General features: G+C 37.8%; 2 long non-coding RNA genes across 2 annotated transcripts in view; both read right to left on the bottom strand.

Annotated features, from left to right (window-relative positions):
• Window positions 1–5,344: 5,344 nt before the first annotated feature.
• LOC147654635 (uncharacterized) lies at window positions 5,345–6,376 on the bottom strand. Its single transcript, XR_015282778.1, has 2 exons — window positions 6,278–6,376; window positions 5,345–5,900 (listed from the first exon to the last, which is right to left on the bottom strand). It is a non-coding gene; the product is annotated as an uncharacterized LOC147654635 (long non-coding RNA).
• An 809-nt stretch (window positions 6,377–7,185) lies between these two features.
• Window positions 7,186–25,068, bottom strand: part of LOC111925932 (uncharacterized) — a 215,878-nt gene continuing 197,995 nt past the window's right edge. The window contains exon 9 of the long non-coding RNA XR_015282770.1: window positions 7,186–11,204. This is a non-coding gene — a long non-coding RNA (uncharacterized LOC111925932). The remainder of the gene's footprint in view (window positions 11,205–25,068) is intronic.

The raw sequence follows: 25,068 nt of genomic DNA, 5'->3' as shown, positions 1-25,068 counted from the left end.
GTGGGGTTTTCTCCCACTTGTTGACTATGTCATCCCTGAGGCTCCACCACCATCACTGATGGGCCCAGCCTCAGCCAGTCTGTCTTGGAGACAGCTGTCATTGGCATTGCCTGACATGGGGAAGCTGCTGGCAGCTTCTCACAGAAGCCACCCCTGTAGCCTCCTCCTCTACCAAAACCCTGGCATGCAAACCCAATACAAGATTTTATGTGAGCAGTATTTTAAAAAGGTATTTCTTTATTCAAATACCTTAAAAATCTTATGGGACTTGTGTTTGGGACATGGCATGTTTTCTTGAGGATGACAGAGACAGGACAGCTTTCCTGCTCCTGTGTGACAAGCAAGAAATGCTTTTACAGTGTCTCAAGAGTCTTTAATTATTTAGAGACCTGAACCTGAAAGGTGCTGACTGCTCTCAGCTCTCACCAACTTCAGTGTCACCCAGTCCACAATTAGCTTCAATGGGATCTGAGGGAACACCACATCCCAAAGCAGATGTTTACCCCACAGAGCCTCTTCTCCATTGCACCCAAATACGAAAACACCAAGGCCACAATTCGGATCCAGCAGAGCTCTTAGATATATGCTTAAGTCTCTCCTTAGCCTAACACACTTCAGCAGGATTTAGCTACGTGTCTAAAAATTAGTATGTGTTTAAATATCTTGCATTCTTGAAAGAAGATGGCAGGCTTTTTATTTTCCATGAAAGATGTAACAATATGTCCTTTTAAATGAGTCATATTTTTTAAAAATGCAAAAAAAAAACCACATAGTAAAATATATTTTCAGCAGGTAAATAACTTGTCATTTTCTAAAGCCATCACAATCCATTTTTTTGACATACATTTTGCTTTGTTTTATTGTGGCGTGGATTCTTAGGAAGAAACTGAATAAGCCCCATGTTCTTGCTGCACCAAAGGAAAATGCCCCCTCACACACCATCTGACACTGGCTTTCTAATCAAATACAAAAAGTAAAAGCACCCTGTCCCCACCATCTGTGACAAAGTCCCTTTAATTCTTCAAACACTTCTCTGTAAAATGTGGCTATTAGTAATAGCCACACATTTTGCTGCATTTGTATATTAGAGCTGTTTTCTTTCATTCCTGATTGAGACAGAATCATTGTATTATTAACCCAGAGAAGTTCTCTGTGCTTTTTAATTCCAGAATAATGAAACTCATTGGAACTTGGCGGCATTGAGTCTTGCTGACTAATCATTGGCATTGGCTAATGGCAATTTTTAATCAAATCTTATTATTAAATCAGAATATAAAAGATTTAGAAAATGCAAGGTTGCAGCTAAAGGTCATTAGTCATGAGCACAAGAAGTAATCAATACAATTATGGTTGCTCAAATTGTGTTGGATGGGCCAGGTGGTGCAGTGTGATAATGCGTTACCCTTTCACCCCGGCTGTCCTGCTTGCACCGCAGATAACAGCGAGTCTGCTGCCTCCCATCTAATCTCTGGTGGATGCTTGAACGTGCAGAAACCACTAAAAGGAATTCAACAAAGTGGGCTAAATTCAATTCTTGGTCACGCTGGTGTAAATTTTTAGTGGAGCTATTCCAGATTTATTCTTGTCCCATTACAAGTTTTTTTAGCTGTCTCTTTTAAAACTAAGATATTGTTTTGGATAATAGGAATGAGATGGAAATGCGCATTTTACAATGCTATCAACAGCCTAACCTACTGTTATTCACTGTAGTGCCAATATGAAGTAATAAAAATAAAGTCACTGCAGATTTATATTAAAGCTAACGAGTGCAGAGCTGGTTGTTAAGCAGTTTCTTGCAGCTCCTTTCTGTTATGAGAATGTGATACTGAGGTTACCTTATTTTCTTTGTTTTAGGAATGTATTTAAGAAAGGATCCTCAGGGGAATCCTAAGAGGGATTAGGAAAGGCTAACAATTTTGAAACTCTAGGTAGCAGGTGGAACTAGAAGCAATCTGTGAAAAAGCTACACTTCATCCTAATAAATTATTTTATCTCAAAAGGATGTGATGGCACAAGAAAAGTTGCACTACCTGTAAATCTGCCCTACTGGCAAGCATTCAAGCAAAAATGTTATCATCCATAAGCATTTATTTTCCAAAAGACATGCTTTTTTTTATCTCCTTTCAGCAAAATGATTGGCTAAACTCCAATCTTAGGCAATTTTTTGAGGATTTCATACATGCATCTGCATGGACAAGGGGTGCTGGTATCCCACCCCTTTCATCAGAGAACATTAAAAAATGCTTGGTTACTAGCAGAGATTGATGTCTGGGGCATTCACCCATCAAGGGTATTACCTTCTCTGAGAATTGCAAAGTTTCCCTAAATATTTAGTTTGGAGTCCATTTTCTCTAACAAAAATATCATCAGTTTCACTTTGTGTCATTGTATTCCTTGCATTCATCTATATATCTGCCCTCTAATGCAAACAAAAGAAAATTCCAACACTCTAAAAATCCTGTGTTCATATGAAGGTGAGATTTCCTTACAAAAGCCCAACAGTCCAAAATAAATAGACTACTGATTTTTTCTAACTTTTTTGCAAACAGTGAAAATATCTCCTTTTTTATACATAATGTTTCATCCTGTGAACCTTCTTATATATATGAATAAGAAATAAAACTTCACACAAGCTAGCTACCAACCACATAGACATAATTGCTTTTGGAAATATTGTACTTGAAGACATTTTCATGTCAGCTGTATGTGTTTGAGTATCATCATAACATGGTGTTTACACCAGATTAATACCATATGCTGTGTGGGAATTATGTCAGGTTATAAATGGAAATACAGTATAATATCTGAAATTCAGGAGTGCTTTAAAATCTGATTTCTGTTAAAGTGCTGCTATTCTAGAAGAACATAAGTTTGAATAACATTACTTTTGATTCACACCAGAATAGTGCAGCTAGAACCCCATTCCAGCTGCCTTAAATTCTGTTAAACAAGTGTTAAAATTATCACCAATTAAAATTGTTTCTACACACTGCTAGTGGATTCATGACCTCATTAATGCAGCCAGGAGTGCTGCCACAGAATCATGGTGAGACCTCATATCTGATGAGATTCATTTTTCTAGCTTTTCTTCTCCCAAAATGATGCCACTCTCCCATGTCTCCTCTAGGCCTCTTGTGAGTCCTGTCAACACATTTTAGCTCAAAGCTGAAAGCACTTCTTTAATCTGCATTTTACTCACTGCCTGAGTAATTTAACAGTTGTCAAGCAGGTCAGGAATAGGAATAAAAGTACAAAATACAAAAGTGGGGAAAGGTGAGGGGTGTTTAGAACACAGCAGAAGTGAGCCTAAACAGAAAGCAGTAAGAAACAGAAAAGAAAAGCAAATTAAGGAGCAGAGCCAGAGTACCAAAGCCAGTAAAATCCAAGAGATCTTTCCACTGATTTTAATCAGACCCCTTGGGAATGACAGAGAGGAGAATAACGAAGGACGTTAAGCGAGATGGCATCATTACGGTAAAAGGGCTTAGCAAAAGGAGAGTGGATGCTGAGAGCAAGTGAAGTTTTACCAGGGGAGCATCTTCCCACACTGCTGAGGAAGAGGCAGCAGGCTCCTTCCTGGGCTAAACCAACCAGCTTCAGGAGCCAAACTGCCACATTAAGTCAGCATCGTGTCCCAGTCTGGATGCTGCTCTCCATGGGGCTCATTATCCGCGATGCCAGCACAGCGCTCGGGCTCCCACATGGAGAGGCTTCCCAGCGAGCCAGGGCAGTGCAGGGGCACAGCAGGAGTAGAGCTGGGTCACCCCCATGTCTCTGCAGACCTGACCCACCTTTGTTTCACATCCAGGCTGCTCAAAATTAGGCAAACACGTGACCCCTTGGACCACTTCTTAAACTCACACCCAACTTGTTCTGACCAGACCACATTACTCAGGTCAGCAGATTGGAAAAAAGGAAAAATATCAGAAAATGCCCTGAGTTTAAGTAAAATTACATTATTAAATGTACAGCATTATATGAGAAGCTTTCAGAAAATTACAGTTTCTGAGATCACAAAAATAAAGATTATATTTGTTCCTCAGAAAACAAAATTCAGGTATAAAGATGATCTTTTATTCAGAGTGGATAGGCATACTAGCATCACAGATTCTCATGTAAGGACCAAAGTATCTTCTAGATATTCTATGGAATGTTTTCTGTGTGCTGCAATAAGTTCTCTCATGCATTTTCCACTAAAACATATTCATGTTATTCACTTAAACATTATTTAAATCTCTTAGGGATGACAGATTGCCATTTTGATTAAAAATTTAAGGGTTTGCTGTTGATTTGACCCTGATTTGTACACTGAGTAGGACGTGATATCTTTTGTGCTAATCTAGTTCCAAGCAGATTTAAATATATATATATATATAAAAATATATATATATAAACATATATATATATATAAAACTATGTTGGAGGATTGAATGTAGAAGGAGAGCATTAACTCTGTCTTTACATGGGACCTATTAATATGAAAATTATTGTAATATGATTAACAGCTCCTCTTAACACCAAAGAGAGGGAGTCTTGAGAGATTATTCTGCAAGATGATAACGTTTCCCTATCCAGTTTGTAACCCTAGGGAAAACTGAAAAAATATGGATTTTGACTTGAACAATAATGAAATGGTAAGTGATATAGCTTTGCTGTCTTATAATGACTGTATTAATTTGCAAGCTGTAGTGCTAAACCAGAATAGAGGTGCTCGAAGAGATATGCCTGTTATCTAGGCAACAGTTAATATGATGAAAATGCTATTTAGAAGCAGTTCTGTATTTTTATCATAAATATAAGTTTAATTCCATGAGAGTCTCCATAAAGTCCTGGTAGAATGTAATAAATGCAACATAATCTAAAAGAGAAGACTGTCATTTATAACCATTCCCAATATTAGTTATGGATCTTTTAAAGTTTAAAAGCACTTTCTGTAAGAGAATCTGTCCTATATATTTCATCCCATATTACTTCCCCAGTTTAGAAAAATGACTTAACTGTGATAAAGAGATTCAATTTTTACCTTTTGCTTGCTTTTTTGAGTTAGCATGGCAGACCTTATCTATTAATTTGCCAGGGAGAATTTCTCTTCAATGATGCTCTTTTCCCCCAAAAGTGAAAGTCTTTTAAATTTTAATTTTAGTGTGGGAAGGAAGTACTCCACAAGCAAATGACAAAATGCAACTATATACAGACTGATGTTTTATCACCTTTCATCAGGCTGAAAGTGCATAGCTTCTGTGAATGCAATTCTCTTACAATTGTCAGAATTTTATATTACTGATATTTATATATGACTAGGCTGAATAAGCCTTTTTATTCACTGGTGAGGCTGTCTTGTATAGATTTCATGTCATGTTTACTGAAGCTGAACTTAATTTGACAAGACCATAAACCACAGCTATTTTTTATATGACAATAGCCTAACTTCAGCTTTTGGGAAACAATATTTTTAAAGTTTCCTGGAAGTCAGCATCGTGGTCTGAGAGCTGTAGGACTGAACCAAGCAATAAAAACAGGGTCATAACGAGTAACGTACAATTACACAATATGCACCTCAGACCTCAGTCAGAGCCTCTCTTGCCTGGCTTCTGCAAGGAACTCATGTTTTGTCTTGTCTCTCCTTGTATCACAGTGCAAATATGCTGGCACACTCCACACACACCTTTGGGCAGAAGCCACAATGATGAGGCAGGATGAGAAGGAGCTGTGGCCTCTACATGTCGCAGTACATCACCTCTTTGTACGGCGCTGCACAGGGCTGCTCCCCTTCACAGGCCGCTGCTCCAAGAGCTTCACCCCTGAGGATCCATTTCACAGTGGTATCTAACATAAGCCAACAGTCTGTTGTTCAGAAAGGGGCTGTATTCAAGACAGCATTGATAGGTGTTTGCTCTTGCCTGGATGCATAAAACAGACAATCAGTTATTTTTTTCTCAGTTTTCCTATGGAGTGCTGAATTGACTTTGGGCCTAGACATTGTGGGATGCTCAGTTCAGAAGCTGCATGTTCCTCATGAGAAAGGTGTCTGCAACAGCTGAAGGATGTGATGTTGTAACAAACTTTGTAGGTAATTGTGATGTTTCCAAATACTTAGTGGTACCATTGTACCTTAGTTACCTGAGGACTCTCAAGGATGGGGAACACTTAAATCCTTCTGGATAAGGGACAAAAAGAAACCCTGCTTTTCAAGGCAGGATTGGATGTTCTAATTCTACTTAAAGAGAGCTAGAAAGCTGGGGAAGATTTGGTTCAGACCATGCCTTTTGATGTTTACCTGTGCAGTAAGTTATCAGGTCTTTTCTCTGTGTTACAGGGCCATCAAAATGTACTGTGACACATTGAAGCAGGCTTCCATCTCTGAAGGAGAAAAACACTAAGGGAAAAAGCATGGGAAATGTATTAAAAAGTGTATTCTCTTTAGGTTTTCTTCATCAAATATAAAGCACCTCAAAGTGTTCATCAGCCAAACCAGCAGCTGATTTATTATAAATGGGAATATTATGAGACAAGATTCTCTCTGCTTACCAACCACATAAGCAGCTGCTCTAATAACAAGTTGTCTTTCTTTCTATATATTCTACATGTTGATGTGATAGCCACAGATTTCTGTATCACTAAACACAAAAGCCTTCACCGCCTCCTCCTGAGATATAACTGACAGAAATTTATTGGGAATCTGAAGGATCTTCTCCCCACACTAGTATTTTCCTTTAAACACTCTCTTTTTAGCGGAGCAGGAAGGAAGTTCTTTCATTCAGCTTTGGTGTGCACAAAGTCCCAGTTTCTGTGCAGATTGCAGGATGTTATGGCATTGTCTATGTCAATATTATCTGCGTGCATTCTTAAACCCTGTAGCTCTGAGCAGGTAGGATTCTGTCTATATGTAAATGGTAAGACTGTATCTGCTATAAATATAATAACATCATCCACACACACATACAGATGGCTACAAAAGAGTAATGAGACATCTTGTTTAGCCAAATATACAACCTAATGAAAGAAATCAGAGACTACTTTTTAGCTCTTGAGACTTTTAATCTTTAAACATTTGAGTTCAAGTTCCTCCTGGCTCTGAGAATATTCAGCTTTTTATTATACTATTTTTTCCTTCCCCCACTAAAATCCTAGTGCATGGTTTAATTACAAATAAGAATCTTGGCACAGGTTTCAATTTAAAGAGAATTTTTTTTTTCTGCTAAATTTATGTCTTTTCTTCAGTAAAGGGATAAGTTTAAATTACAACAGGGAACACAATCATTCCATAAAGGTTTGGAAAAGCCCTCATTTTCTTCCAAAGCTTAAAATACTTTTCAAAAAACCCACTCCCAGCAAGGTTCTTTCAACAGAGCTATTAAAATATAAGTGACCATTTTCATTTAGGTTTATGCAAAAAATAATCCATTGTCATTTAAGTCTACTGCCAATTTCTCAGCTGGTATAAATCACCATTATTCCAGCTTAGTGGAGTAAAACTGCTGTACATCCAGTCCAGGATATGGCTTCTGTTTTCTATTAACTCAGATAAAGAGTACCTGGATGAAATTCTCTAGCCCATGTTTTACAGGTAGTTAGACTCCAAGCTCTAATGATCTCTCTTCTGCCTTTGAAACTGATGAATCTAATGAAAATTATGTGCATGTATCAAGGGGAAAATATACCTGTTTACTGCACAAAATTCTTGTGCCTCATTTCACAAGACATAGAAACTTGGCTATTTCTTAAGCCAGAATTTCTTTTTGCAGTATTGATAATTATATTACAAACAGTAATTAGCACATGAAATTAATAAATCTTTTGCTTCCTCATTTACACCAGTTTCCCATATTGTATTAGTAACCACACATTAGCTAATCAGCAGGTTGGGAGGGAAAGCTGCCAAAAGCAGATCTGATAATTGGCAGCAGTCAACAATCATAGCAGGAAACTTTACACTTCCTGTGGACAAGGCTACTGATGGAGACAATGCTGAGATACAACATCAGGGGGGGAAAAAAAACTAGGATGTTTAGTTCTTTCATGTTTCATTATCTCTTGTAAAACTGGATTCACATATCACAGGGAGATACAGGCATTTTGCACAGAAACTATATAGATAACCACCACTGGCTAAGGAGAACTTGGTAATCTAGTGAGCACCTAGAAACATTCACAGATTTGTCCTCTGCCAAATTTTACAAGCCATTTAAAACACAGTTCTATCTTTTTAAGTCCATACACCTACAGTTATTACTGACACATTTCACTGCCCAACATTGCCCTGAGATAAATATCAACAAATCCATCCTCCAGTAAGGAAATTTAGACACACATCAGCCTAATTTTAGATCCAATCCACCATTTTAGATGCCTCAGATAGTGTTTAATTCAATATTCTAAATTTTTCTGCATCTACTGCTTAGCCTTTGCACCATCTGAAGTTCTTCAAGTGTTAAGACGAAAGTTTCCCTAGTCATCTCAGTGATTCTCCTTCTAGACATAGATAGAAACACTTCAATTTTACAGTATAAAGAACCCAGGAATCCAAAATAGTTTTGACTCCAAGCATTATCCACAGCTTGGCATCCTTAATTTATCTTCTTCCTGAAGGCAATCTTGCTAATGTTTTATATCAAATATCCCCAAGATTAAATACAGTAATAGTATCTCAAAAAAGCTGAAGAACTCCCACTTCTGCTTATACATAGGTGACTTAGTCCCTCTGGGCCTCTTTCACAAGGACGAACATTTTCCACAGGAAAACATCAGATTTCCTTACTGCAAAATGGCCTTTATCTGGACAGGCAGGACAATCCCAAGAATTGCCCTACAGGCTTTGGCAGAAATAACTGGTATATATTCACTATATAAAGCAAAGGGGTAGGAGAAGGCACAAGGCTATGAATACTAAGAATTAGCTTCCTATATCTTAATAAACATTGTGCCTACATACCCACAAAGCCGGTATTTAAGAAACACCCTTGGCACCGGCAGTTTCCACCATTTTTCCTTACTACTGAGAGCTAATCAGTGCCTTTCCTTAAACTGCAGCCCCCCCTCATGCCAAGCTGTCAAATTAGGGACCAAATCCTAACAAATTTCTGAATGTACAGGAAGCCAATCTCTTCAGTCATCTTTTACCTTCCTAAAGAAAAAACATGTCCTTTCATGAAACAAATGGGGAGTGGGAAGGTTAAAAAAATTCCTGAACTAAAAATCACAGCAAAACACAGAATGAAAGAATTTCAAATGGTGAAGGGAGAGGAGTACTAGGTCTTATATCTGGTCTGCCTAAACCCATCTATCCTATTCACTGTTTTTCCCATCTATCCTATTCACTGTTTTTACTGCCTTGTACATTGGTTTTGGGCTTTGTTTCTAGTCCATGCAGATATGGGGCCCCAAATACAGGGTTCTCATCTATACCACTTTTCAGGCAGGGAAAAAATAAACAAATACAAATCAATATAAACTAATGACAGAGAACTAACACTTGAAGAACAGTCAGTGCACTGCACTCATTTTCAAGCACCTTGAGATGATAAAGCTTCAAATAAAATAGGAGTCCACTGAGATGTACAAAAAGAGACATACAGAGTAGGAAGAGCAAGATCCAGTCCAATCTTTGAAACCAGATTGTCTTTGCTGACAGTGAGGGTATATACACTCGTTGGTAGGTGTGAGTTTTGGGAAGAGATTTGTAATACTTTTGCTGTGTAGGAATATGATCACCATCTGCTCAAGTCTGTTGAATTTTGCCTCTAAGATTTCCTTTACAGATCTAAGATGGAGCTCTTTGGCCAGCAAATTCTGTGACTGCACATCCTACCTTCACCTGTGGTATCTCAAATTTATGGAAAATGAGTCCACAAATTTGCACTGCTTCCTCCTACTAAGTGCTGAATACTTTAAGCTCTCAAGCATAACAAGACTTCAAAGGACATTGTCATTACTACCAAGTATCAAAATCAGAAGGAAAATGCAGGGTAAAATGCCATCCTTGATGTAATCCCTAATCTCCCAAAAAAAAATCTCAGCAAGCTTTGCTTTTACTTTCAGTTACAGCAGATCAGGACCCTCTGGTAAACCATGTGTTTTGTGGATTAAATGATCACATTTCCAAGGTCGCAAAGCAAAAGGGAATGATAGTTTTCCCCTACAAATTTCAGATCTACCATTTAATTAATTGACTTTGGCAGTTGGCACACAACCTTTTTTAAAAAAAAAAATCTGAAATGTCAGCCTTGAGCAGGGAAAAAAATAATTTGATGAATTTAATCTAAGTGCCAACCAAAGCACAAATGTTCCCTGTGGACCCGTTACAACACTGGAGTTCACAACTGATTGCTTGGGAATGAGCAAACTAATGCAGCAAAATATTTACTAGCTAAGTAGATGTCATTTAATATATACACTCTACTTGCCAGATATTTATACCTGTATCCTGTAAAATGCTGAAATTTTCAGACTTGTTAAATTAATTAATTTGATTAAAGTAAATAAATAGAAATACAGGTTGCTCTTTTCCCAAACAAGAAGTTTCTCTGACTGAGGGTATTCATTTATTACTTCTTTTTTTACTGTTTTGTTGTTTTACAAATGTAAGAAATGACAAAAAAAAAAACCCAAAAAAAAAAAAATGTTCTCCTCCTTACTCTACATACTTTTCATGTAAATTATATATAGTTTACTGGATAGTCTTCAGAAATGAACTTCAGGTACCATCTGTATGTTTTTCTGGCACTATTTATTTGCAATTAACCAGGGCCTTATGTTTTATCCTCTGCAACTTAGAGTCTTAAATCCTGGAGGAGGTAAGTTTAGCAGAAGGGAATATTGAATTCAGCATCAGGCTTTCTAATGAGCAAAACCTATCCCACTATTCCATATTTAAACCATTGTAACTGAGAAAGCCGGTTCTTCCTAGGTAAAAAATTCTCTTGGTAAAAAATAAAAAAAAAATAAAAAAAAAAACAACGATAAAAACCCCCTAGTTTTAATAGCACCTGCAAGTGCAGATTAAACTATTTGTTACGATTCATTAAACTTGATGGCTCAGATACTACTCCAGTGAGAACAAGCTCCACTGATTTCACCAGAACACAAGGACTTAACTGATAACTGGGACACTGCAGCAATTTACCCCAAGTGACTCAAGGTGTCCAGTCCCATAATAACCTCATCCTGCAAAGCTTCTCCTGAGGTCAGTGTTTAAAAAGCAGAACCTGCAAGAGAGCAAATATTCATGAGGCACCAGAAACTTTATTGATGCTGGAGACCGTTTCTTTTCTTTCAACCCACCACACTCATCCCACTCCACCCACAGAAACCACACATCCTGAAACTTGCAGATGCACTCATCTATCAGCAGAGACACACAGCTTTGGGAGAACACTTGAGCAAAATGCAGCAGGCTCAGAAAAATCCCTTTATTCATAAAATCACCCAAATTATCTGTGTGCAGCTTCCCATATGAGAAGTAGTAGTCAAAGATACAGCAATGAGGCAGAGCTATGAGCCATACCAACATTTTCCAGAAAGAAATAGGCAGAAAAGCACAGACAACTGCATCACCTATTAGCTAAATCACTTCTCTTCTTCTGAACATGGAGCTAAACCGAGCAGGCAGCAAATACTTTGTCACAACATGGTACACTCCAGCTCTTCATAGCACTGCTTTCACTAATGGTATTTCAGTGTCCTAAATGCTGAGTGTTAGGTGCTTTAGCACCCTTCCCAGAAACACCCACCTGTGATGGTAAGATCAGTGGAAATGACTCGTGATGCTGAAAAGAAAAACTTTTCATCCCAGACATTGGTCACATTCTCCTAAGCTGAGTGAAATTCTCTGAAACCTTATAGTATGCAAGTACGTCTGTGTGTGAGCATGTATAAAAGCAAGTGAGGGAGTGGGTGGGGAAAATATGTGTGGTACAGAACAAATAAAGCAGAAAACCCCAACCTTATCTCTTGCCGTGCACAAGGAAAGTCTATTTGTGTCAGTGCAAGTAATTCTGAAGCAAACAAACAAGACAAGAAGGAGTAAATGACCGTGTTTCCCTCATTTTTTTTATATCATCCCTGAACATTGGTATCAACACATTAAGGAGAAGGAACTGGTGCATTTTACAAGCAGGAGAACATGAATAAGCATCAACATAAAACGGGGAGCTAAGAAGTGATGAGGATTATTGAATTTGGAGTGCCTTGTTAAATTAAATCAGGATGGGGGGAAAAAAATTACACAAAAGTCAAAATATTGGCCTCTCCATTTCATAAAAATAATTTTACCATTTCTTGGTACAAATTTACTGGAGTCAAGTAAGAAACACAGACAGTCTGAACTCCTCTCTCTCTCTTCTCAGGCTCATTAGCACCAAAGGGCATGATGAGGAAGCTGAGACTGGGAAGAAGTGGCCCTGCTCTGGGCATCTCCCCACTGTGGTCACAGCAACTGCCATCAGCTACCCCACACATACACATGTGGGCTTTGCATATCATACAGATTATAAAACGAAACAACAGAAAGTACCCTTCAACATGAGAACAGTTTTGCCACAGGAGACCAAGAAAACTTCCAGCTTTTATCTCATTTCCAGCAATGGAGCTAAGGAAGGGCAAAAGAACAGGGCAAATACATACTCATCGTTTCTTGGTTCACTCACTCTTCGCTTCATGATGTGCTGTCAAGGACTCTCTGGTAAGAAGATATTTTAATAGTTCTCAGTGGATTTTTATTCCACAAACATATTTAACAGCTTTCTGTGCATGTCTAAACTTCTTTTTCACTCATGAAATAATGAGTTGCACAGCTCAGCTATGCACCTGGTATTTGTTTCAAAACTGCCATCCAGTGGTTTACATGTGGGCTATGTCCAGTGTTGCCAGAAGGGTTAAATAATAATTGTGTATTCACCTCTCTCCTCCATGATCTCCATGACCAAGCCTTCACTTGCTTCTTTCATACCAAAGACCCACAGTCTATTTTATCTCCATCTGAAGAAACTGTTCCACACACTTAACTACCTCTCTTGCCTCCATCACTGTTGAGACCTGGGCTGATGGTTTTGGAGAACTCAGATATTACTTCTGAGTGATAAGAGCCAGTTCAAAAGCCCCTACTGGGTATATAAGTTTACCACCTCTTTACACTTCTAATTACTGAACTGTACCTGACATTTTGTCAGTCAGACAGTCAGTATCATCATACTCCTCTGCAATTCTTTCCAGCATATATTTTTTTCTAATAGCTTTATATTATTTGAAAACTAGGTTATTTCAATATTTCTTTTGCCAGATCTTTTACTGACTGTCTCTCACCTATATCTTTGAGGGACTTCACTGATTATTTTCTGTTGGAAAAGCTGACTGTTTATTCTTATGCTTTTAACTAGTCCTTATGGAGAAGCAGAGATATAGGAGAATGGGATGAAATAAATATTAAAAAAGTCTGTTATGATGAAGTGCAATTCAAGTTTCATTATTTGTGCTTCCTGTGGTACCTGTGTTACAAGGTTCACAAAATGAAAGTTCTTCCTAAAACACTCCACACTACGGAACTAAGGACCTTTGATCAAGCAGCTATGCCATAAAGTTAAATATAATATCTCTTAGCTGAGAACCCTTCATTAAACTTCTCATTAATAGATCTGGAAAGGTTTTTGTATTGGGATATTGTCAGTTTTCCACAAAAACATCTACTTCTTCTGGAAGTACGATATTCTGAAAAAAAATTTCCCCAAAACCAAAGTGCTTAAACTTGTGAATTATGCCATGGTGGCGACTAATAGCAGTTGCATATTATTTGCCTTATTCTCTTCTCTCTGGGCAGGACACTCTGGCTAACTACTAAGATATTATTTCTCAGTGTGTACCACAGCCACAAAGCTCCAAAATGATGGAGCTTCAATATTCAGACCCTAACTTGCCCTTCAAAAATAGCTGCAAAATACACGTAGAAAAACTCAATCATCTCCCATTATTTTCAATTCTTGTGTTTTTTAATTTATTATTAGTATTGTTATTGTTATTAATTTTTCTTGAGCTGAGTAATTTTGGAGTTCAGAAGAAATCTAATATCTGGGCTTCAGATGCTACCAAGCATTGAAATTAAAAAATAATTTCAATGTACATTTTTAGAAATTCTGAATATCCTACTTCCCTGTTACAGGAAGTGCAAGGGAATGTTTATTATCCAGACCTTTTCAATAGCAGAATATTGGTAGTTATTGATATTGCAAATGATCATATTCCTTTGGAGGCATTATATGATCAGTAAGCTGCGTTGCCTAGCCATAAAATGATGTAACATAGATAGCATTTAAATAAACATTTGTAAATGCAGAGGATGTGTGTACCTTACCAGGTTGTTTTGTATTTTCCAATATCATTATTCTGCTTTCCTTTTCATTTACAAGGCTAATGATGCAAAGGTCCTTGATCCCTCCATGTGCAAGGATCCTACTCTGCAAAAATCATGGTTCTTCTTCTCCTCATGTTTTTGAGATGAACCTAGGTGGCAAGTAGCTGACCAGAAGTTATCTGAAAAAAGGCAAGTTAAAAACATGAAAGAAATCGATCTGTGACTTCTGCCTTCTCTGTACCTTACTTTTAATATATAGTGAAACACTGAATTTGTGTTTGGGTTTTCAAGAAACTTTTCTTTTTTATACTGCTGACTTCACAAGATTCTGAGTAGGATATTGCATCCCTCTGACATTTGCATGTCTTTTTCCAGAAACAAAAAGAAAAAAGAGTAAAGGAAACTTGGTCCTTTTGGAAGTAAGCTTTTTCCTTTTGTATTTCAAATCACACATATTAGCAGCTCAGTGGAATTCATATTTTCCTAGGTTTTTTGGATTAGCTTTGATCAGAAGTGGTCAAAATGAAAAGGTCTGCTATAGGATTATTCATCTGGTTCATCCATCTCTGAAATATAGTAATATATATTCATGTTAGGCTATGAGATGACACTATGGCAATCCTTCCATTTTCCCCTTTGTCTATTACACAGAAGTTTTTTGACTAATCATCAATTAAAATTTGACTAATCATCATTGTACAGTGACAATTCCTAGGAGCAATGAAGTCCAGGAGCCATGCATACTGGTGCCCAAAACTCAGGGTAAAATTAATCTGGACAAAAGGTCAGGTTTTGAACATACAGTTTCCTTCCATGCATTTCTACCCTAACCATGTCTTTTACATTTGCCTTGACAATCACTTTCCCAAATTCATGGAAAACATAATAAGAACACACAGCATGTCACTGGAAAGCTTCTGGATGAGATGGGTAATTATCAGTTCCTCCTCTGAGTATGTCATGCATGAGATTTATTCGTGAATAAGACTTAATTGGTTGGAGTCTGCATTGCTATCACGGCAGCTACATGTAAGATGCTACATAAGATGCTTTTGCCAGACATGCAGGGTTAAGGAGAGAAAAACTATGGGTAGGTATTGGGCCCAAGAAATCCTTTGTGAAAGGCTATTTGTCTATGGCAGAAAGATATTCTTTCCTTCTGCACATAAAAATGGACAGAATGGCCTCAAAAAAATCTGGAGGTTCTTCATATATTTTATTTATGCTATCATCCTGTTATTGGTTTCTTATGTGGTCCCTTCCATAAAGCATTCTTTTAAAAGCAAGGACTGAACTCAGCAGAGCAAGCACTTAGTCTCTGTGACTTTATGGACTTTACTGCCAAACCATAATGCCATTGATCTGTTAAATAAAGGCAAACTTTGAAAATAAATAGTACCCCTTCCTCTTCATGGTAATTTTTAATGAAATGTACTTTTCATGCAGCGATTTAATTTCAGTAGAACTAGCTCAGTAAGTAAGGTCAAGACCTTGTAAGAACTATAGAGGTTAACGTTGCTGATCTTGACAAATTAGGTAGAGTGTCATAGCATTACTCTATGTATTAGTTTAGGAGGCCAATAAAAATCAGTGCAAGAGATGGAGGGTTAGTACATAATATTAAAAGCAGTGTTCCTGTAGTTATATATTTAATACAACGTTTGGAGACTTGAACATGTAATTTGGAAATGGAAAGGTACCAACCCTTATTTCTTTCTTGGGCTGCAGTGTTTTATGTGGTCTTGAGGACCATCTGCCCTTACCATAGTCCTACCTATTCCATAGAGGTGCTGTGAGCATTAGCTAATGACTCCTAAGTGCTTTGAATGCATAAAGCCCTATGTCTCATAAATACATATATTATGAAATATAATTACATAGTTATTGGAAAAGTCCCTGATTGTCTCTTAGAAACAACTGTCACGCAGCACTTACTATACATAGGGAGTGACACATAATGATGAAGTAGTTAAAATGATACTCTTGCTTCTAGACAGAGCATTTGCATTTTTGGAGAAATTTCTTGTTTCTGTTCAGGGATTGGCATAAGAAGCTTTCAGAAATGCTAAAAATATCTTTTTATATTAACTAGCTTTCCTTTTCTTTGGGCTAAGCACACAGAGGTACAAAAACAGCTTTGATAGCTTCTGAATAATGACACTAAGGTTAGAAAACTGCAAATGATAGTACGTTTTATGAGCCTGTTTTATGTAGTAGTAGGGATATTCATTATATTATCATATAATGAATATCAATATTCATTAGCACAGAATTAATAAACTCTGATATTATGACTATATAAGTTGCCCTTGGACACAACATATACCCATAGTATTTCACCCAATGATTTCTGCATAGACCCTATAATTTCTGGTCAAAGTAGGACAGTTTTTAGAAAAAGATATGTTTTTTGAAATCTTAAAATTATTAAGAATCAAACAGTAACTTAAAAAACAAAAACAAAACAAAACGAAACAAAAAACCTGCTGCAATCTCTAAAGTGCTACATCTTGTGTGAACTTGTCCAGATTAAGCATTCAATCACAGGACCTTGCAATAGCTTTTGTCTGCTAAATTAGAGATTCCTCCTGTGTTGGAAAACTGTTTCTGTGTTTGGGACTTTGAGACCATGATCAAGCTGCCTCTTAACCTTCTCTCAGATAATCTAAGTACACTGATCTTCTTTAATCTCTCAATGTCAGCCAGCATTTTCAGACTTTCAATTGTTCTTGCTCTTCTTTTCTGCAACTTTACAAGTTTGCCTTAATCCTTCAGAAGTAAGGATATTCAGCAAAACCATTGCAGGATTTCGAAATAGAAACCCATAGCTCTGGAGCACCAGTGATGGCAATAGTAATAAATAATAGTAATAAAATCAGTGTTCATCAGTTTTTTGCATGGCCCCCAGATAAGTCAGGCTGGGAGGCTACTCTTATGATGGAAATTAAAGAATTCTCTTGACCCAGTGGCTGGAAGTGAGAAAAACTTTTAGACCCAGAGCCACTATAACTTAGTCTTTAGCAGGAGAATTTATATTTTTGGGATTTTTTTCTAGTTTGAATTAGAACCAAACAATTATTTTTAAAGATCAGAAATGTCTAGAAAATAGATTCAATTTTCCTTACACAATTTTATTCAAGATATTAGCTTTTTTTTCATTCTTTATTGACTGCATCCCATGACAGCATTTACAAGATCTGTGATTGGGAAAATACCCTTTAAACTTTAAAGGTTGTTTTGCTAAATCAGGTGGATTTCTATTACAGTCAAATATTAGCAGACCAGACCCCAATACAGGGCAATTAATGGCTGAGAATGCCTATATACATTAATATTTATACAACATGGTTATGAAGCATTCTGAGAATTTAAATTTCCCCAGTTAACCAAAACCACCTTGGTGATTTAGACAATAGAAGACTATCACCTAATTAGTGACTATCATTAGTCAATTAGAAGACTATCACCTAATTTATAGATGTGTGGTCTAGCCAAAATTCTACTGCCTCACCAAATTGAAATTACTGCTATGCACATAGAAAAAGAAAACAGAAACAAGTTTTTTTTGGAGAGATCTGTGTACAGGTGATCAAGGGTCCCCTTCCTGGTAGTTCTTACTTCCTGATAGATAAAATAAACAAATTGCCACTAATAGGTTAAAAATAGATAGAATAACTGAAATTATTAATACTGTTATTATCCTTATTCTCTCCTGTGTAATCTGTAAACTGTTGTCTAGGCTAATTCATCATTGCCCTAACACTTGTTTACTTGTTACTGGAATGTGCACATAAATTGCACCTAAGAGAGTGCAATGCATTGGTGTAAATCAGGTCATATGATGCTCAACAACAGTGAATGGGGGTTTGGGTTTCTATTCTTTCTCTCTTCTTCCTACTCCTCTTGTCAGAGCCCACCTGTGCATGCTCAATCACCCCAAAAGGCATTTTGCAGTAACTGTGTCTAATGCTAATGCCATGCCCTCCACTGTGAGCCAAGAGTCAGGTGAAATGCTGAAAAAACCCACTAGGTATCAGTCTTTTTGCTAACATCTTCCTTAACCACCTATCCTGCTCTATCCCTGAGAGCCAATGCAGAAAGCCCAAATCTTTTACAGCAGTATGTGTTCTGCCAGTATAAATTAGTTCTCTGTAAGCCGAGTTCAGTATGCATAGAAAAATCAGCCAGCACTTGCAGCCATTTCTCTAAGGGAAGAAATGTAACCAATAAAAACAATGCAGGTGCATAGGTCTTCTGAAAAAAAGTAGCAAATCTTGTTATGTCCATTGCTCTGGTGGGCATCCTGGGCAGTGAGGAATGTCCGGGGCAATAAATGCTGGCTTCAAAATACAGTGGTTCATTGTGTGTCTGAAATACTCATTGTTATTACTGCGCACTTAAACACGGCTCTAGGAGAGTTCAAGGTCCCACCTGAGGAAAAGCGGGCTTGGGGTCTTGGCCAAGGTCAGCCTGCACTCAGAGGAAAACCTAAGACGCTCCTTTGCCCAATGGGAACAAAACCTGTATTTTAAAAGTAACTCTTAATTTTAGACAGAAGCTCTAACACCCATTCTGCTTCTTATATGTCAGAGACCAGGATAAAGGAGAGGAAAAGTAAACTTCTGTTCCCTTTGTTTTTAATGTATTTCTGTTTATCGCTTTGTTGTATCATTTTGTGAGGCAGTTTCAAAGCTTTGTAGGCAGGCGGAATATTAACCATCCACTGCGATCCTCTCAGTCACTCCTGGCACAGGTTAATCCCTGTATCATAGGCTGCCACCAGTTTGCTAAGCAGCTTAAAAGGACATGTTATAACTTTGACAATGACCTGCTAATGGTTTTACATTTCTCAGAAGTATTATGAGCTATCTTTGTCATTTTTATCTTCTAATGAGATCAATAAATTTAGGAAGCAGACATAGATGGTGCAAACTGCAATGCCACAGCCAAGGACGTGGCATGTATAACTGTTAAACTATAAATAATAATGCAGGAACTATAATCAAACCTTGACTTTTACAGAGGAAAATCAAGTCGCAAATGCCACAGCATTAAAAAAAAATCTCCACATTTTTAGGAAAAGTGTAACCCTTTATTTCTTTCATACCACACCATATCAATTCATTAATGAAAAGCTTCGCACTGAGAAGTATGTTTCACTTACTGATTTTGTTTTTTCCAGTGGTAAATACCAGTTCTTGATGTTTGAACCCTCTTTCTCCATCTTTGGTGACTCTCCATGAAATAAGCATGTAAGATTAAAACTTTTGCACAGCTGCATGGCAGATCTTATTGTTTCTGACACATGTATCATTAATTCTCCTTCTTGCTTCCAAACAACCATGAAAAGTTCTAGGCTTTAAAAAGGCAGAGATTGCAGGTTGCTTCCAGTGCACAGGGCCACAGCTTTGGGTGGTACGGCAGGGTGACAGCAGTTCACATGTCCCACATGTACCTGCTTAAGCCATTCCTTGGGGCTGGAATCTTGGGCCATTTCTAAGCAGCATGAAGGCTCCTTTGCAGAGTCCAAATGCCTGCTGATGGAGTTATTCACCAGAGATTACTGCCCATTCTCAATATGTTTGCCAAAGGGGTAGTGGCACACAACACCTGAATGGCCTGGGAGCAAGGTATCTTTACCTTCCTCTGAGCTTTACACCTGTGGTTATCCTCTCCAGTACATATCTGGCCCAAACAAACACAAAAATGAACTAACATTCAGTGACCCTAAGAGGCACATTTGATTTCACTGTGTCTGCAACTTCTGTTGAATGAATCAGTCTAAAGTCAAGCAGCTGTACCACAAAATGTTTCTCCTGTCAGTAACTATGTGCACAGGAAGGTACAAACTGCATGGCAAAAAAGGTCTTGGGAACACATGCCTTCAGGTACAAGAGTCTCAGTCAGAGAAACACCAAGGTATAAGCTAAATATTTAAATGGTCCTCATTTCTGCAGCATGCAAACACTTGTCACACAGTGGTTGTATTTAAGACAGAAAAAGGAAAGTACTGTTTTACAATACATCAGCTGACTATTGCTTCACATATTAATAAAATAGAGTTTGCATTTATTAGAGTGGGAGTCTGCTTAGCCTATTATAGTTTTTAATTTTACCAAACTCAATGTGAAAAATATATTGTGGCAAAATCATTACACATCCTACCTGTATTTGTATACAGAATATTCATTCTATTTAATACGGTTTGGATCTGCATGCTAGTCAAATATAAAAATTCTTTGACAATTCAACTTGATGATTGATTTATTATTATTGTACAGTAACAATATCTTTAAAGAGATTACTCTTGACAATATTTAGGAGATATTCCAATAGAGCACAGGTATTCTTTTCCATTCTTAAGCACAAAGCAAACTGTGCTGCCTGATTACAGAGCCTTGCTCTGGAACACTACTTAAGCTGCAATAGCGTTAAATGTGGAACGAGATTCATACCAGCTGAATACGTGGCTATAAACAAAGAGAGGGCTATCTACTAATCCAAGTACCCCAGGAATGCATGGCTTGACTTGAAAAAGGTTTTCCTATTGCAAAATAGAATGGTTTGGATTTTCTTTTTTAGCAACTAATCACAGGCAATGAAAATTAAAGCACTGAGCACCTTTGAGACACCAGCAGCTCCTGACTCAGTGCATTGCATTGTTGTGATGTCAGGAATGAGCCCCAGGAAGGCTTTCAGTGGCACTGCAGCCGTGCTGCTCTAAGTGCTTACTGCTGACACTGGCTCAGATGAGCCCAAGATACATGTGAGCAGAAAATCCATTACAGAAACGAGAGATTGGGGGAGGGAGAAAAACAAGTCTCCAGTTACCAAACACCTTTCAAACAACTGTACACTCACAAACCAGGAACATTTTGTTTTTCCTGCCAGCATTAAAAAAATATTCCTTCTGATTTGGATGACAAAACTGGATTATGTTTCCTACTAGGTGTTCATGGTGCCTAAGGTGGACATGAGTGCCCAAATTACTAGCTTGTGCCTAAGAAAAAGCAGAGTTCAGCACACATTGTGCCTCGAGCATATGTGAGCAGGACTAATGCAAATATACATGTGCAATATTTAATGTAGGATTTATTTCTCCAGCAACATCTGCATTCTGCTCTTTACCTGTTCCAAAAGGAGGTTAATAAGGGCTCCAAAATGAAAATTCTGGTCCCAACTCTGTACCCTCCCTTGCCAGATGCAGCAGCAAAATCTCTTTGATGTCAATACAAAGAAAATAAACTGCACTGTTTGTTGGGAAGTTCGTGTTGCTGTATTCCAGATACTGTGAAAACCCACCTGGGCCTTTTGTGGAGGGTTTGTCTCCTTTTTTATTTACAAAAACAAAACAGCTCTTTCAGACCCTCCCTTTGCAGTGCTGAAAACCATGTGGTGAGTCTCCAGCATGATCAGAGCACAAATCACCTCACCTGTTTCCGATTGTTTGTGAAGTAGGTGCTCACGTCTGATGCAGCAGACTAGACTCCAGTCATTACATCTGAGGAGCAGGAACAGAGGCTTCACTAATCTGAAATCAGATGTCAGCCTCAGGGTGACACCAAGCACACCCCAGCAGTCCTTATGTCTCTCTGAGGACTGCTAAGCATATCAAGAAAATTAGCTTAGACTTAGAGCAGTCACAGTGCATTTATCTATGGTCTACCATGTTCTCCACCAATTTTTCTTCCATTTTCATGGACACTGTTGCTGAAGCCCTGGTTTTCTTGCATCTTTACCATTTCTAGCCACGGTTTTAACAACCTTTGACATTATCTATATCCAGGTTCCATTACACATCTAGCTTCCATTTTGCCTGGAACTACCCACTTTTTGAGACATCCCTTCACAAAGGCTGGTAGTGGTTAATCTCAGATGTCAGCTTGGAATCTAATTTAATGAGTGCACCATGTCTCAAAGTCCTGAAATGCCAATGAAAATCAGTTACTTTCTGCATGCAGATGCAGATGCCAGTGGAAGAAATAATCTGTCTCCATAGCACATCCAGCTTGCCTCTATCGTTTGCAGAGAATGCTAAATCCTACACCAAGAGGATACTATGGGACATCCAAAAAGCTGAGCTAAATGACCCCTACTTCTGATGTAATAGTCTCCAGGAGTGAAGGAGCTGTGAGAGACAGAGCCTCTAGATATTTCTATACCAAAACAGATCCAGGAAGCTAAGAGCAAGGAGACAGAAAGGATTAAAAGATTTTACAGCTATTACCTTCTGCTGCTTTCCAACTTGATTCCAATATTTTATCTCACAATACTAATTATAACATACTCATTTCTAATAAGAATGCTGTCCTTGTTAAGTATACGTATTTCAATCAATTACTTGCTGAAAAGTCTATGGGATGATGTAAACCAGAAAGCAGAGTAGACAAGCAGTTAATTCATACTGTTGGAGCATCCTTGGTACATGGAGATTTACGATATGTGAACATTTAACATTTCAACACAAAGATAAGAATTTATGGTTTATTTATGTTTTGCAATTGCTTAGATCATTGCATATGCACTTTCTGGCTTCACTAAAGACAAACTAAATACAAGGGCCCAATATTATTACAATGGATGGAAACTTAATGTCCACTGAAGCCATTGACCTAATTAAATATATAGAGCTACCTAAGTGTATTAACAAAGGTCTACCTTTGAAAACGCTAATGCAATGCCTATTTGAGAATATAAAACATGCTCCCACAAACACGTGGAGTATCAGTGACACTGATGAATGAGTATTAGCATTTCAATGATGAAATGAGAAGACATGAGTGAACACCACCTGATACTGTAAATAAGCGTGATTCAGAGAGAGGAGGAATAATTTTCTATCTACAGTCTAATCATGACCTCAGTCCTGACCTGAAAAGACCACTTTCCTTAGTGATTAGATCAGAGTTAATCCCACTGTGGCATGCACCCAGGTGTGTTGAACTGTGCTGAAGTGGTTATGTGACAAATGCTGGTTTTTTAATATTCAAAAGCAAGGCCAGGAATATCTTGCAAACTAAACTCAATTTGGGCACAGCAAGAATCCATTATTTTTAACTCTTTTAGGCAACCACACCTGAATTTCACGTAGCATATTTTAATATCTTAACAAGTGTTCCAATTTACTCGGTTTTCTATAAATATTATTCATTACTAGAACTGCTTTGTGATCTTTAAAACTCTGTTTTTCAAGAAGATATACATGGTGCTTTATGTGTCCAGAACACTATTGGGCTGCCAAGTATACAGCATTCTGCTGATAAAGGCACTGCAATGGTAATTCACAGTCCCAAGCCAAGCCCTCCAAATACCAAATACCATGGTCACAATTCAACTATGGCTATTGCCTAAACTTTTTCCATATAAAAGTACATTTCATCTCTTGATGCAATTATCCATCCCCACCAACTCAGCTAAACTGCCTGACTTGAGACTTTTTTTAAATCTATTAAATTAAATTTTTAATTTTTTTTTAATAATCTCTGATCCCTGGCAGTAATACACTTCAGCACCTGAAATGTTTATCCTTAAAGCATGAAGTAGAAAAGAACTAACCACATGCTGCAACAGTGAATGGAGCAACTTCCTGCAGTCATTCAGGAGGACTGTGTTCTCAAGCAAACAAACTAAAAAAAAAGCATCTTTTAAGTCTCAGATCTCAGCCAGACAAGATAACAACATGAATCTGTGGTAATACATACAAGGTCTAAGGTTCAGCAGACAGCATACCCAGACTCTAAAATCAAGGATAAGCACAACAGTAGCAAATTGTTGCAATATCTTGATCCTACAGCTAACCGATCCCACAGACTTGTGAGTGGATTGTAGATCCTGAATCCCTCCCTATCCTGCACTGACCCACAGGTCCACAGAACTGCCTTCTGCCACATGTAGAGTTTGGAAGCCTGGTGTGGCTGCAGGCCTGACATTCATATTCTCATACAGAATCATGGAATCATTAAGGTTGGAAGAGATCTCCAAGACCATCAAGCCCAACCTTTGTCCAAACACCACCAAGCCAACTAAACCACAGGAATAAGTCCAGTCATTACTTGATCACTTCCAGGGGTGTTGACTCCACCACCTCCCTGGGCAGCCTCCAATATTTGACCACCCTTTCAGTGAAAAAATTCCTCTTGATGTCCAATCCAAACCTCTGCTGCCACAGCTTAAGGCTATCTTTGGTATTTATTTATTGAGATGTAAATACATGATTTACATCCAGATGTAAATACATGACTATCACAATTGGATTTTGTGTACCCCTATTCTACCAAAACATTTAAAAGTAGCAAGTGCTCTTTGAAGAGCCTCACTCATGCAGCAGCATTCAGGTCTGATGAGAACAGTTTTCACTAAGTGGTCACAAAGTGCTTTTATTTTAAATGTCACTGTCACAGTGGCACAAGACAAATCGATTTTGATGAAACATCTGCAATATTAGGGTCAAATTTAAGAGACACGACCTCATCTGAGATGAATTAATACATACGTACATAAGTACAGAAATTTCCCCTAATATTGCACTAGCCATCAATTTGATTTCAATATTACACTTTGTAACTGGATGGGTCCAGTGACAGGTCCACTCTCAAGAAAGAACTGAAGCAAGTGGACTGACTTGTGGTGCACTTCTGCATACCAATAAAAACAGAGCAATAGCAAGCTGAAATTTAGGTACCTAACAAAGTATACTAAAGTACCATTCTTGTCACTGTAGTTCAGAC

This window comes from Cyanistes caeruleus, chromosome 2 (assembly GCF_971803275.1).
Source record: "Cyanistes caeruleus chromosome 2, bCyaCae1.hap1.1, whole genome shotgun sequence".
Taxonomy (NCBI): domain Eukaryota; kingdom Metazoa; phylum Chordata; class Aves; order Passeriformes; family Paridae; genus Cyanistes; species Cyanistes caeruleus.
The sequence above is the reverse complement of the archived record's forward strand: the minus strand, read 5'-3'. Positions and strand labels throughout refer to the sequence as shown.